The 12,105-nt window shown below is 50.7% G+C and overlaps 1 protein-coding gene across 1 annotated transcript in view; it reads right to left on the reverse strand.

Annotated features, from left to right (window-relative positions):
• The window catches only part of LOC147708069 (potassium/sodium hyperpolarization-activated cyclic nucleotide-gated channel 1-like), a 1,702,968-nt gene that overhangs the window by 190,909 nt on the left and 1,499,954 nt on the right, over positions 1-12,105 (reverse strand). The gene's annotated exons all lie outside the window — the stretch shown is intronic.

The following is a 12,105-nucleotide window of genomic DNA, read 5'->3' on the forward strand; positions in this document are numbered from 1 at the left end:
AAAGAGAGCAAAGACAGGGCACTGCAGAAAATGCAAAGATTACTGGCAGTGTCGCCTGGAGTGGAATGTACACAAAATTTTTTAGAGAATATTACGAGTGTCAACCCACTCTTGGGTGTCGACGTTTCGATCCCTAAAAGCTCTATTAGATGCATGGGATCATCATCAGGACTTATTTAAGTAGCAAAACATGCCTGAATGAGCAAAGCCTGTTAGAGAAAAAGAACAAAAGGAAACAGAGTTTTTTCAGATCCTTAGCCAACAAGGAATTCATAGAAAGCTAATTGCCCACGTTGTAAGTACATTCGAAATCGCGGTGCGTGACCCAGTGCATGGTGTTTTGTGTTGAGTAACTAGATTAAAACATATAAAAGCTTGACAATGCATATTATCATAACTTCCGGAATCGCAGTGGCATGCGTGAGGTTCATTCAGCTCTGGGGCTCTGTGGTGAATGTGAGCCTAGTCTAAGTCTATTGACAGTGCCAGGTTATATTGTCTTTAGTTTAACAGATCAGTGATTAGCTACTTGATCAGCAAAGGCATTACCTTCACCCACTGTATCAACCACTGCCTTGTGTGCACTGCATTTAACTACAGCCACCATCTCTGGTAACGTCAATGCTGTCTGTAATCGCAAAATTAAGGGGCCATGTTGTATTCGCTGACCATGGGAAGTAAGAAAACCTCTTTCGGCCCAAAGTCGGCCAAAACTATGAGCAATGCCGAATGCGTACTGGCTATAGGTGTAAATATTTACTCTCAATCCTTCACTTAACTCACAGGCCTGAAGCAATGCCACTAACTCAGCTGCCTGTGCTGATTGATAGGGTACTCGAGAAGCCTCAACTACAGTGTGAAGAGTAGTTATCGCATATGCAGAAGTTGTCGTGCCATCAGGTAATTTGAAACAAGAGCCATCGACATACAACTCCCCTTGAGGGTCAGATAGAGAAATGTCTGTCAGGTCTACCCGTCCCTTCGTCTCTTCCTCCGTCCGAAATATACAATCATGAACATCATTGTTCTTTTCGTTCGAAGGGAGTGGTAGTGACATAGCAGGGTTCAGAGTGGCACATCGTTTAATCGTAATGTGTGGAGCAAACAAAGTAAATACATAACCTGCAATACGCGCACTTGTAAGGTGCTGGGTCTTCGTTTTGTTCAATAATGTATCCACATCGTGGGGTACCATCACTGTGAGGTCAGTGTTCCGAACGAGCCCTTCCGACTGTCGAATAGCCACTGCGACTGCGGCAGTAGCTCTTAAACAGCTAGGGAGTGCTCTGGCGGCGTTATCCAACACCGCCGAGAAATAGGCAAAAAGTCACTGCTTACCACCAAATCCTTGTGTTAACACAGAAAGCGAACATCCGTCCACCTCGTGTACATAAAGCACAAAAGGTTTTTGGTAGTCAGGCGTACCCAGAATGGGTGCAGAGCAAAGCAAAGATTTCAAAGAGTCAAAAGCATGTTGGCAATCATCAGTCCAAGGCAAAGGTTCATGCACATCTTTGTTGGTCAAATACAGGAGAGGTTTAGTGAGAAGAGAAAAGTTAGGGATCCATTGGCGACAGTAAGAAGTTATGCCGAGAAATGCACGAACATCACGCTAAGTACAAGGTACAGACATACTAAAAATGGTAGTCACACGCTCAGGGGTTAGTCTCCTCCCCTGTTTCGACAGTAGATGACCCAGGTAGGTCACCTCCTGTCGACAGTATTGGAATTTAGAAAGAGAGACTTTATTTCCATTAGCCGCCAAATGAGACAATAATTTAACAGTGGCTTCCTTACAACCTTCCTCAGTGTCAGAGGCCACCAACAGATCATCGACATATTGCAAAAACACATTACCAGGGGGCAGGACCAAATCATCCAACAAAGTCTTCAAAGCCTGACTGAAAATACTAGGACTCTATGTGTACCCCTGGGAAGCGCGACAAAACTGGAAGCTGCGACCAGATAATGAGAAGCCGAAAATATGAAAGCTATCAGGGTGTATCGGAATGCTAAAGAAAGCGTTCTTCAGATCGATCGCGGAAAAATAATTAGCAGTGGGAGGAATCATAGTGACAATAGTAGTGATGTCCGAAACCACAGGGTATTGGGGCACCACTATTTTATTGATTTCACGCAGATCAATCACAAAACGATAAGTATCAACATAATCTGGATCACTTCCAACAGGGTCTTTTTTCAAGGTTGGTAAAATGGGGCTGTTTCATGTATTCCACCACACCTTTCTTGATCAAATCTTGTATGATGGAGAGCAAAGCTTTCTCGGCTGCTGGAGAGATTTTGTATTGAGGTATACGTGGAAGTCGAGCATTCTGCTTCAAAGTAATAGAGAAGGGCGGTATCCTTAATAACCCTACGTCTGTGTCTCCAGTGGCCCACAGCAAGTCTGGAATAGCAGCAAACTCAGGAGGGAGGGATTAATTTTTAGTAAAACACTGCAAAGTATGCTTGCAGGGGAATTGATAGTTAAATAAACACCATCAGGTGAGCAATGAATTTTTGCATGTAGTTTTTCAACAAATCCAAGCCTAATACATTTTCACCACAATGGGCAGTCAAAAGAAACGGAGAGTCTACCTAACTGGACCAATTGTAAACAGAATAGGTTTGGAGATAGGGCTCATCACTGGAATTCCTGAGAATACCACTGAAACATTATTTTGCCGGGACAGAGTAGCTCCTGGGACCAGAGAACGAGAAATAGAACTATTCATCGCACCCGTGTCAACAAAAAACCTTTCAGATGTCCCCATTAAATGCGCCTTTACATACGGACCTTGCTGATCAACGAGTACTGACACCTGGCCCCTACTCTGTCTTTGGCAGTCCTATGTATAGGCATACCCCTCAGTTGCATCCATTGCATAGTCCTCATTATAATATTGCCTACCTCTCGGTTTCTAAAAATAATTATTTTCTGATCCAACATCTCCTCACGTCGCATATCACAGCGATCCACACCACCTTGACCTCTTCCTCTTCCTCTCATAGCCCCATTCTGAGCCAGCAGAAATGGACACTGAAATCGCCAATGCCCTTCCTCCTTACAGTAAGCGCACTGGTTTGGTCCCAAAACAACAGACAGCCCTCCGCCTCATCCAGTTCCCGCCCCCCTCAGGACAAACCCTCTACCGCCTCTCTCTCTGCCTCGTCCTCGAACAACTTGTTGCAGCAATACCCGTGTCTTAATATCTTTCGTTTTCTTTTCCGTTTTATCCTTACTCTCATTTTCTCTATGTTCGTAATATTGGGCCATACTCAATATTACAGAGGGCGTAGACGTGGTCCAGGTACTTTCAGCAGCTTGTAGCCTTACAGAAACTTCCGGTAACAAATTAGTCTCAAAACGATAAACAAATAATCGTACACCGCCTTCCACTGATAAATCCTGTACACTAAAGTCAATGAGTACACCTTCAAATCTAGTGAAGAAATCAGAAACGCTTTCGTCTTTCTTCTGCTTACACGCTGTCAATTTATCCCAGTCCACCTTACGAGGTGGAATTAAGGAATGCATGTAAGTAATAATACGAACAGGTAACGCCAATAGTTCAGGTTTTGGTTTATCACTAGGCTTACGTTACTTATCCCAATCTTTTATCTGTTCCCAAGTTCCGCCCAACTCCTGAAGATGGTCCTGATCATGCACCTGATGCCATACATCAACAGGGACTAACAACGCAAAAAATAGCTCTATGTCAGCTAGGGTCATAACGGCTGAGGAAGCCGCCTCTGTGAGTTCTTTATAATAAGCTGTAGGATTTTTACGGGGGTCAGGTAGTTGTGATTTTAACGAGAGGACTTCACTCCTCTACCAGGGGGTGTAAACCCACTGTTCCTGCACTCGTGCCTCCAAAGGAGGTCTAGTCACTACATCATGATCATTTTTAAGTTCCGGTATTTCTGGCTGAAAAAAAGGATGAACTTCTCGCATAGGGTGTTGAGAGTCCCATGAGGGACACTTTTGGTGCATCCGCCCTCAATAATTGAATAAAACCTCAACATTTCTATACACTTCCTCTGGACTAAGTTCAGACTTATGAGCCCTGTGCCGAATATCATACATCACTTGGGGGGCCCTCCCTCCAGGAAAACGCTGTTCCCATAAAGTAATCAGACATGTGGCCATGCGTTTCAGGGCATGTTGCTGCATAACAGGCTCATAGTCTCGAAGCGTGCTCCATATATCAGCTAGAGTATAAATAGGTATAAATAGGCTGGTGCATCCACTGGGATGACTGATTTTCAATCATCTGTTTCTCATCTATTCCTACAGTCGAACAGTAAACAACCTTCATGTGCCAAGAGCCCCCAGAGCATGAGATGGAGTTGGGTCAACTAAGGTTTGGGTCGTGCTCGCAGATTGGGAAGCCCATGCAAGGGTAGGGGGAGACAAAGCAGCTGCAGACATGACAGAAGATGGCAACGTATCAGACCATAAAGTAACCATTTCAAATGTGGAAGGAGATAAAACAGAGGACGCCCCCGGAGAGACAGGGGAGAGGAAACGACTGGGGCAGAGGCTGAAGGGACCTGTACTGGAGTTGAGGGGACAACGGGATATATACGTTGTGGAGCGTAAGGGGGAGGTGGACGTGTATCCAATAAATCCTCCATCTCAATCCTCCGCTTCAGTCCTAGCCAATTAGGTCTGATCCACTTGCAATCTAAATTGCCTGTCTGCACAATCAATTCTCTATTCAGTTTGAGCTTTATTGTAAGCTATGGCTTACTGCGTAATTGTCTGAACTCCCTTTATTCTACATAATTTCTCCTCCCGTATACGCCTATGCTTCGCTTCCTTCTGCCACAGATTTAGGGAATCAAACATTGCCTGTCGACTTTGTTTAGAAAACAATCGATCCTGCAAAAAATGATTCTTTTTCTCATCAAAAGACCCGGTTAAGGGCCAATGCAACTCTACATTATCCTTAGTATATTTGTGCCATAGCGTATTAAAAATGGATGTAATAGGGGGCGTGGCCAGCAACATGGCCGAATAAGTCCAGTCTCCCGATAGCTCCGGCGAGCCAATTCTAATCCGACATACTAAAGGTGCCCGATGGTCCTGTTTTTTTACCCCCGCTGCGGCCGGATACCCAGAGACGCAAGCGGAGTGGTGAAGGAGGTGTGAAGTGCCCCAACAGAGCTCCTGGTGACCAGTTATCGTCCTCTGCCGGGCCGCGACTCAGTCCAAGAAGGCGGCGCCCGGCTGTGAGTGAGATGGAGCTGCGGCCCCAGAGTCGGACCCGCAGTAGAGATCTCCAGTGGCAGGCCGGAGTAGACTGGTGGACAGCCCCTGCTCGCAGTAGTGCAGGGTAAGAGGCGACGGAAAGAAGAGAGCCGCCAGGCGTGATCTGCGCTCCGGAGTGGGGGAGGGGCACGGAGGCAAGGCCCGTGAGGCGCGAGTGACACCACAGCGCTTACCCGGACCCGCAATAAGCCAGTGCGGTGGCATACAGAGAAGGGGCTGGGGCTCTGCATTACTCCAGGAGCCAGAGGTGAGAAGCGGAGGAGCTCCCTGGGCTGGTTGGCGGACTGGTGAGGTGGGGACGAGGCCCGCGGCAATGAGCAGAGGCCGGACCTGAGAGACAGGTGACGCCTGCAAGGGCTGTGGTGAGAGAGGCCAATTCGGAGTGAAGTACGGAGCCCTGGAAGGTGGCCCGCAGAGACTCTTGACCAGGGACCGGGAGTTTGGCTGCTGAGGGAGATCTTGGCCACAGTGGGACTGGCAGTATATCTGACAGGCAGCGAAGGAAAGGAAGCCTGGGTCTGGGGTCCTGGCCTGGGTGCAGCGACGCTCCCTGTGGCGCTGCGGCACCCTGTGGATGGTGAAGGGGCGCTGGGGCCGGACCATTGGCTGGAACACGGAACAGTGGTGCCCGCCAGACGTTTGCTGCCCGCTTGATGGTGGGGCCCCGGAGGTGGACTGCGGCCTGGAGGCTTGAAGGGCAGTAAGCGGAAGAGGAGTACTCTCCAACCGATTTGGAGACAAGCCCACAGTGACCGGTCCGATGATTGAATAATTTGAGGCACTACACCCGGCACCGGGAGGTGCAGCGCAACCATTGGTGGGTGCAGAGAGGCTGATTCCTGATCCTTGAACCCAAGGCTGCAGAGACGCGGGCTGGGAACTGACATGACCGGAGTGAAAGGGTTGTCACACGAGGCGGCACCCCCCCAGGAGACCAGGATGGGGAAGGAGGAGGTGGCGGCCAGGACCTCTAGGCAAGAAACATTAAACATTTATGCCACGGGGGCCCCTGCCGCGGACACTGAGACTCAACCTCCCCGCTCGGACACCGCGCTGCTGATGGGGGCCATTCAGGCATCGAGGGATGACATCCAGGTGTCGAGAGCGGCACTTGAAGTTAAGATTGGTGAGGTGGGGACGGAGGTAACCCTTCTGCGTCAGGACTTCCGTAACTTGGCGGAGAGGGTGACCACCGCGGAAAACAGAATTGGCGACGCGGAAGATGTTATACAGAGCCTCAGGAAAGATGTTGCGGAGCTCCAGGTATGTCACAAACACCTCCAGTGGAAGGTGGACGATGCGGAAAACAGGGCATGCCACAACAACCTCCGCTTCGTGGGCTTTAGGGAAGGAATCGAGGGAAACAACATGGAGGCCTTTCTGCACACATGGCTCACAAAGACCTTCCCTACAGCGCGCTTCTCCAACTGCTTCATTATAGAGAGAGCACACCGAGCACTGTTGGTAAAACCGCCGGAGGGGGCCCGGCCTCGACCTGTGATTGCCCGTTTCCTGAATTTCGCGGACCGCGACACGATCCTGAGAGAGTCAAGGAGATGTGGAGAGATTCGAATGGAGAATGCGTCCATCATGATCTTCACGGACTATAGTCAGGAAGTCCAAAAACAGCGCCACTCGTTCGATCAGGTGAAGGCAAAGCTGAGAGATGTGCAGCTGCAGTACATGCTCCTCTTCCCAGGGAAATTGAAAGTAATGTTCCAAGGAAAGACGCATTTCTTCACACACCCGGAAGATGCCTGGCAATGGCTTGAGAAGCATCGGATTCGCGGGGAGTGCGAGGGCCGGCGGGGGTCGGGGCCTGGCAAGTCGACGGAGAGGGCCCAGTGGAGCATGCCGCGAACTCAGAGATCCAGGGGATCCCGCGGCACAAGGAGACAACCGTCGACTCCTTATCCAGTAAACAACTCAGCGCGGGAGAAACTGCGGAATTCGTCCTCCAAAGTGGTGGGAGACGGGTCAGGCTCCAGATTCAGCTGTCTGGCACAGAACGAGCAATCCGAAGGAGAGGAGAACACTGCTGGGTGTACGTCTGGTGATGAGGATGCAGGGGACCCGTCCATGCATCCTCTGGTGGTGGCAATAAATGAGATGGAGAAGGAAATGGAGGGCGGAGCGACGGCATCCCCGGGCGATATCCAGGACTCACATTTGTGAACATGGGACTATCGGGACACTGATGGTGCAGGCTCATAGCTGGAAGACACGCAAGTTGGCATACCCCCTTGTTTTCTCCTGTTTTGACTATTTGGTTTTTCTTGTTACTGAAGTACATTGCTGCTGGAGACGGCGGAGAGCTAAGGGAGGGGTTTCTGGGCCCCAGGGTTGAACTGGGGCTGAATTGCTAGAAGGGTTCTTAGAGCGGGCGACAGACCCTCGCCTCCTGGACAGTCCTGCCTGTGACCACATAGTGGGGGTGGGACTGAAGGGAGGAGGAGGTGGGGTGGGGGACAGAGTGGTAGGGGCTTCATGTTTGGAGGTCGGGATGGGGGTAGGAAATATTTGTTGCTATTGTAGGGTGGGGGAGGGTTTTTTGGAGGGGAAAGGTTTATTGCATGTCAAGTCGCTCAGGCACTTCCAAACCTGTGGACCCACCGTGTGGTGTCTATTGAAGGATCCCCGCAGTCATGAAGGATAGGGTAATGGCACACTTGATGAGAGAGGACCCCGCCCCAGGAGGGATTAAGGTACTAACTTGGAACGTGAATGGCATGGGTAATAAGATTAAGCGGGGTTAGTGCACAACTGTGTCAAGCAAATTAAAGCTGATGTGATACTACTGCAAGAAACACACCTGCAGGGCACTAAGTGTAACTTCCTGGCCCGAGGACAATATAGGATGCTGGCACATGCAGGCTTCACTTCTGGCTCCAGGGGGTAGCGATTCTGATCAGGAAACACACGCCATTCCATATTAGACAAACCTGGGTGGACCCGCAGGGAACATACGTGGGAGTAAGGGGAAGTTGGAGGAGGAGAGATCACACGTTCCTCTCGGTCTACGCCCCACCTAAGCTACAGGCAGGCACACTAATTGCAATCACTGATATCCTACTTACCCCCTCAGACACGATTCAGGTTGTGGGAGGGGACTTTAACGACGTTATAGACCCTGGCAGAGATAGGACGGGTGGGAGGGACAGACCTCCAGCAGACCCTTTGTTAAAAAGGACAATGACCACGCTGGACCTCACTGATATATGGCGGTGGCGACACCCGGAGACGGCGGCGTTCTTGTTCTTCTCGGGGGCCCACAAGGTTTACTCCCACCTTGACTACCTATTTATGGCCAGAGGGAGGTTGCAGCCTACTGACAGGGTGGAGTATCTGGCGAGGGGCATATCGGACCACTCCCCCCTACTGGCCGAATTCCAGAGGCGCCGGGATAAGCCGGCCAATAGCACGTGATGCCTAGCGGCCTGGGATCTACAAAACGGTGATATTCTACGTGGCCTTGGGGCGGACGTGAAGGTATACATTGCCGAAAACAAAGGTTCGGTCCCCTCCCGAGTGATACTCTGGGAAGCCCTTAAGGCGGTGCTGCGCGACAGGCCCCAAAATAGAGTGGCGGGGAAGAGGAGGAAAACGGAGGAAGAAGCACGTGCGCTGGAAGCACAGATCCTAGCTCTGGAGCAACGCCACCAGTCGGAGGGGGGTCTGGGTACCCTTCGACATTTGTTAGACGTACAGCGCCAGTACAGGCATCTGGTGACGGGGGAAGCGAAAGCACAGGCCATGGCGACGCTGCATCGGTTATATGATGTTGGAGACAAGACTGGCAGATTGCTGGCCTAGCTTAGTAGGAAAGAGAGAGACGGACGATGGGTGGAGAAAGTGAGGGATGGCCATGGGAACTGGGTGCACACAGACGATCAAATAGCGGAAACTTTTGCGGCCTACTATGGCGCCTTCTATGAAGCCTGAGACCTGGAGACGACGGACGACGCCCTACAGTATATGTCCTCCATAGAACTCCCAGGCCTGGAGGATGCGGACAGGTCTGATCTGGAAGCCGACATCACGGTGGAGGAGGTCACGGAAGCTTTGTCTAGGCTTAGAGTTGGAAAATCACCAGGTCCTAATGGCTTCCCGGCTGAATTTTTCAAGAAAACAGCAGACCTCCTGGCCCGTCACTTGCTAGGCTTGTTCGAGGATGCGGCAGAGGAGGGAAAGCTACCATTGGATCTCCGACAGGCCACAATCGTCCCCATTTATAAGGAGGGTAAACCGCCGGAAGACTGTGCGTCTTATAGACCTATTTCGTTATTGAACGTGGAAGTAAAGCTCCTCGCGACGATTTTGGCTCTCCGCCTCAGGGGAGTCATCGCGGGATTGGTACATCTGGACCAGACGGGCTTTCTTCCTGATAGGGCGACCAGGTACAACCTTCGGCGGACGCATAATTGGTTGCTGGAGGTTCACGACAGGGATGACCCCCATCTCTTCTTATCACTTGATGCTGAAAAGGCATTCGACGCCGTCCATTGGCCCTTATTGGAAGGAGTGTTGCTTAGACTTGGATTTGGGCCTAAGTTCATGAAGTGGGTAAGCCTGCTTTATACGGATTCCAGGGCGAAGTTTAGGGTTAACGGCGCGCTGCCGTCAGACTTCCCTGTCCAAAGAGGCACCAGGCAGGGGTGCCCCCTATCCCCGTTACTGTTTGCTCTGACTATAGAAGTGATGGCCTGTGCGATCCGCCAAAATGAGCTGATCACGGGATTCTGAGTGGATCAGACAGGCGGTGCAAGCGAGAAAATATCCCTCTACGCGGACGACGTCCTTCTGTACGTTACGCGCCCGGACATCACGATTCCGGCACTGTTTGAGGAACTGGCCAGATATGAAGCGTTGGCGGGATACCAAATTAACTGGCACAAGTCAGTACTTTTTGACCCCAGGGAATGGGGTAGCTGGCCAGACCTCCCGGAGAAACTCCAGACGACTAGGGAGGGCTTTACCTATTTAGGGATCTTTGTAACAAAGGATAGTTCCCTCTCCTATGACAGAAATATTAAAAGAATACGGACTAATTTCACAAAAGATGCGGCGAGGTGGAAGCTACTCCCACTGACGCTGCTAGGCCAAGCGGCCATGTTTAAGATGATCTCACTTCCGAGATTCCTATACGCCCTCCAGAATGAATACTTCCCTCTCCGGAACCAGGTCTTTCGGGAAATACAGGCGGAACTGCGCTCCTTCCTGTGGCTAGGAAAGCAGCCCCGGGTGGCGATGTCTACCTTGCAGCGGCATCAGTATGTTGGGGGTATCTCGTTACCCAACATAGAAGCATATAACTGGGCGGAACACCTGACTCATATAAATGAATGGATACATGCCCCGGCACTTCACCCTACATATGCACTAGAACGCTACACAATGGAAAAACACACTTGTATACACTACTTATATGGCGGCAAGGGGAGGAACAGACTGCTTCCGGCTACGAGGGTCACCCTAGGGGCCGGGGCTAGAGCGACAAAGGCCACAGGGTGGGATGGTAAACTGACGAGACAAACACCCCTTTGGAAGTGTGCCTGGTTGAAGGAGTTGAACAAGCTGAAGGGGCTCTCGGCCTGGGTTGCGATAGGCATCTCGACGCTGGGAGATGTGATGAGGAGTGGGGAGCTACAGTCATTTGCCGCACTAAGAAAGGACTATGGACTTAGTCACACACAGTTGTTTCGATACATGCAGCTGCGACATGCTTGGAGGGCAGAGAGGGCGCTAACGGGGCCTCTCCCGGAATATGCCCCGCTGGAGGGACGCTTGCTGCAGGAGCAGATCACCCATAGGGCGGTGTCCTTCACCTATAGGACCCTAATGAATAATTTGCCCAATAGGCTGGGGAAGCTTAGGGAAACCTGGGAAAGAGAGGTAGGGATCATGGATGAGGTGGACTGGGGGATGGTTTTGATGCACCCTCGGGAAGTGGCAATTAAATCTCGCCTCCAGCTCATACAGTTCAAAGTGCTCCACCGAACATACTTTGACAGAGCTAGGTTACACAGAATGGAAAGGGCGTCGGACCCCTGTTGTCTGAGGTGCGGATTTGAGAAGGGGGATTTCTTTCATACCATTTGGTCCTGCCCGAACATACAGGTTTTCTGGGACGAGGTGCTCCAGGAATTGGGAGCGGTGCTGGAAGTAGCCCTGCAGTCCGACCCTAAGCTGGTCCTCCTGGGTATGACTAATGAAGTAGATGTGAGTCGCCCACAACTAATCTTTCTGGTATTGGCCTTGGTGGTGGCCAAGAGGGATGTGGCCAGTAAGTGGGGGGGTTGGAGTGCCCACAGCTGGAAGAGTGGCATAGGTGAATGGACCTGTATATGGCTGCTGAGAGGCTCACGTACAAGGCAAGAGGGTGCCCCAAAAGGTTCGGCAAAGTGTGGGGGAAATGGCACCGGTATCATGGGCTGGATGGAGGTCTTTGTTTGCATGTGGTAGCAGAGGCACTGGGGGTGGAAGGGATATGGACCATTGACCGTTGCTTTCACCTATTTGACTGTGGAATCAATACAGAGCTAGTACTACTAGCGTCGGATATGCATGTTAAGGGTCCGAGGATGAGGGAGGTTGGTGGGGGGATTCAGGGATGGGATGTGCTGAGTAATGATTACATGCTTGTTCTTGTTTATGCAATGAAAAATGTAAATGTTTTTAAAAAAATGGATGTAATACCATGTTTCACATACATATCATAACTCGGGTTGCCCTCGGGCGGGGCAGGTTGACTTTCAGCAAAGCGTGTGTCTTTTCGGCGGCAACAACATCCAAAACACAATTTGCTAAAACACGGCATAATGATTGTTGAC

Source organism: Lissotriton vulgaris, chromosome 6 (genome assembly GCF_964263255.1).
Source record: "Lissotriton vulgaris chromosome 6, aLisVul1.2, whole genome shotgun sequence".
In the NCBI taxonomy this organism is placed as follows: Eukaryota; Metazoa; Chordata; class Amphibia; order Caudata; family Salamandridae; genus Lissotriton; species Lissotriton vulgaris.